Source organism: Triticum aestivum, chromosome 6D, assembly GCF_018294505.1.
Source record: "Triticum aestivum cultivar Chinese Spring chromosome 6D, IWGSC CS RefSeq v2.1, whole genome shotgun sequence".
In the NCBI taxonomy this organism is placed as follows: Eukaryota; Viridiplantae; Streptophyta; class Magnoliopsida; order Poales; family Poaceae; genus Triticum; species Triticum aestivum.
Window position 1 is genome coordinate 118,810,614 of NC_057811.1, and position 3,283 is coordinate 118,813,896.

General features: G+C 44.0%; 1 non-coding gene across 1 annotated transcript; it reads right to left on the reverse strand.

Annotated features, from left to right (window-relative positions):
- Positions 1 to 204: 204 nt before the first annotated feature.
- On the reverse strand, positions 205 to 325 carry LOC123146497 (U5 spliceosomal RNA). The gene has a single exon (XR_006472759.1). It is a non-coding gene; the product is annotated as a U5 spliceosomal RNA (small nuclear RNA).
- Positions 326 to 3,283: the final 2,958 nt, after the last annotated feature.

Here is a 3,283-nt window from a genome sequence, read left to right on the forward strand (position 1 = left end):
GAACTGGTGATGACTTGGATGATATATGTGTCGCGTATGGATTGCGCCATAGTGCAGTCCATTTCTATTTCGCACCGGGACCTCAAATTCCTGACGACGGCCCTGCACACAAATGTCAATGGGAGGGAGCCAATGCAACTACTTGCAAAAATAATTAGTAAGCTGATTAGTGGTTGAACCAAATTTTGTTGACTGAATTGTGGGACCCTCCTCATAAGAGGAGAGAACCCTTAAAAAATAGGTGTATGCTGCTTGATGTGACATGCACACAGTATTCTTTAGTAAAAGGCGAAAGAATAGTTCGCTTTGTGCTCACCAAGCAGCTGCCTGAGCTCTAAGGCCTTATACAATGGGAGATGCTTAGAGGGGTGTTTAGAAAAATAAACCGAGATTTTCTGAAGCACCGGTGCCTATATCTACAGGAGAGACGCTTAGTTAAGCGTCTACCTTGTACAAATAAGCACCGGTGCTTAAGAAAAGTCTGGTTTATTTCTCTAAGCACCTCCCCTAAGCACCTCCCATTGCACAAGGCCTAACGCTGCAGCTGACGCCCTGTAAGTAGCCATCAGCTCGAGCTCAACTCCACTAAGCAAGCGAGGTGGGACTAATACCCGTGCCCAATTTTTAGGTAGCCTCATGGCAATTACAGCTCTATAAGCGCAGCCCATGTTACGCTTCTAGATTGGACGTTTGGCCCAGTTCGGTATATTTAGGGGACTTCTTTCATTTGTCACGGTCCTGGGCTGGTCTTGCACGTATACATGGGCTGTCCGCTGCTATCTCTCGCTTGCTGCGAGCTGAACGTGGCTCTCGCCTCAGGCACACCCAAAACGGGACGGCCCAGCGTCGGACGAGCGCTGGCTCTCCAGCACAATTTTGAATCTCGAGCTGCAAATTATGAGGCTTGCTAGGTATGGTGTTTCTCTCTCGGTAGGGAGGCATTTGTGGTTGGGTACTCCCCATGATCCAGTTGTAATCCCTGCGAACATTTTAGCTAATAAATAAAGGTCTAGCAAGCCTTTCTCAAAAAATATATTATTTTATTAGATTTATAAAATAATAAAATTAATTTATAAATTTTTTTATCATGCGTTGAAAAATGTTTATATAATTTTAAAAATATTCACATAATTAAAAAATATTAATAGCATTTAAAGAAATGTATGTGGAATTTATAAAAATGTTCACATGTTACGATAAGATGTTTGTGATATTCTCTAAAAATGTTGCTGTGGTTTAGTAAAATGGTTTGTACCATTCAGAAAATGTTTGTGACATTTAAAATATGTTCACTTGTTCAAAAAAGAATGTTCGTGTTTATACAATATAAAAATATGGTCACGTAGTTTAAAAATGTTTTGTACCATTTGAAAAAATGTATGTTACATTTAAAAAATGATCACTTTACAAAAATAGGTTCATCAAATTTAAACAAATGTTATACAATTAAAAAGATGTTTGTGTATTTAAAAATATTTTTTGTGTCATTCAAAAATAATGTTTCAGTGTGTATTTGAAAAATGTTTAACACATATTAAAAAAACATGTTCCAAAGTTGTATTTGAAAAAAAATGTTAATATGTATTTGAAAACTGTTCAAATCATGCGTTCTCCGGCATCATGGCGGCGGCGGAGCCAGTAGCTGTGGGGGTGGTGGGGTGGGCGGCATGGTGTCTGTTTGCTTCTTGACTGTGTGTGGCAGTGGCTTGAGGTTATCAGATATGGGAGAGGTGGGAGGGGGGGTAATATAGAGACGAGATGGCACCACGTGGGCGTGGGGTTTAGTGATGGCGGGTGAGATTCATCTTTTGGTGTTTGGTGGTTTGGGAATCTGAGCTAGTGACAACCGTGATGTTGTTTGCTTACTGGTCTAGGGCCAAGGACAGCTAGAAATGATTTCAAAAAATTACATCTAGAAATACTGCAAGGTTTGCCATAAAATAATAATTGTGAGGTTCATACTTTCTTTACGAATGGGGGGGCCCGAAGGTCCAAGATGCTAGCATTAAGATATCATTTTTTTGTAACACCACACAAGGTACCCCAAAAAGTGTAAATAAGAACCCGAAACTAAGACTTAGGGCATTTTGCAACGCCGACCCTCAAATCGGACACCGTATCCGCTGCGGACCGGTTGGGACCATTCCGTAGACACTGATACGGGAGTAGGTCATCCAACCATGCCCACGTTCATTTCAACCTGCATTATAACACTACAAAAAAATACACTTCCGTGATGATACGTGTTTGTCACAGTAGGTCACGTTTTCTGTCATGCATGTACATCCATGACAAATTTATGACAGAATCAAGATAGTCATACCTGTTTTGTTGTAGAAGTGTTCCATGACATTACCAAAATTATCATCACGGAAGTGTCCACTTCCATGACGATAAATCGCGCGTCACAGAAGTGCTTTCGTCAAGGGTGACCGACATGGGGCATCCACCGTAACGGAACGCCGTTAAGCTATCGGGTCCGGTTTTGGATCCGATAACCCGTTAACAGCCAGGACCAATGGGAAATTTCCACGTGTAAAATTCTGATTGGCCGGAGGGAACACCTGTCAGCTCGTCAGTGCGCCAGATGTCGCCCGTCCATTGGAGGAGACATGCCTACGATACGTCGACACGTGGCTGGGCCCAATAGAGGCCCATATAGGTTAAAAAGGCCGGCCCAGTCAAAGGCCCGTAGTACTTACTCAGGTACTAGTGGGCCAGCCCAATAACGACCTGCTTAATAAAGGCCCATTTACGGCCCGAAGCTAAATCTGGCCCGTTAATTGTTCGCCGAATATTTGGGCCCATTTACGGCCCGAAGCCAAATCTGGCCTGTTAATTGTTCGCCGAATATTTGGGCCCAATTACAACCCAGTGACTTTCGGCCTGTTAGAGGCCCGATGTAGACACGGGCCCATTTCAGCCCGGTGTGACTTTCGGCCTGGGAATGGCCCGTGCTATCCATGGGCCATATATGGTCCGACGGGACATCGGGCCCACTAACGGCCCGTGATAAAGGTGGCAACAGTTAAGTCCAACGTGACTTTGGGCCTGTTAAAGGCCTGTCGCATAATTCGGCCCGTTGATGTCTGTACTAAGCTTTCGACCTCTTAAAGGCCCATGATATTAGTGGGCCAACTAAGGCCCGAGATATGTTTCGGCCTGGTAACTGCCCGTGATATAACTGGGCCCAAAAAGGCCCGGTCTACATTTCAGCCTGCTGAAGGCGCGTCGACGACTAGTGAAAATTGAGGCCCAACATGCATGTCGGCCTGCTAAAGGC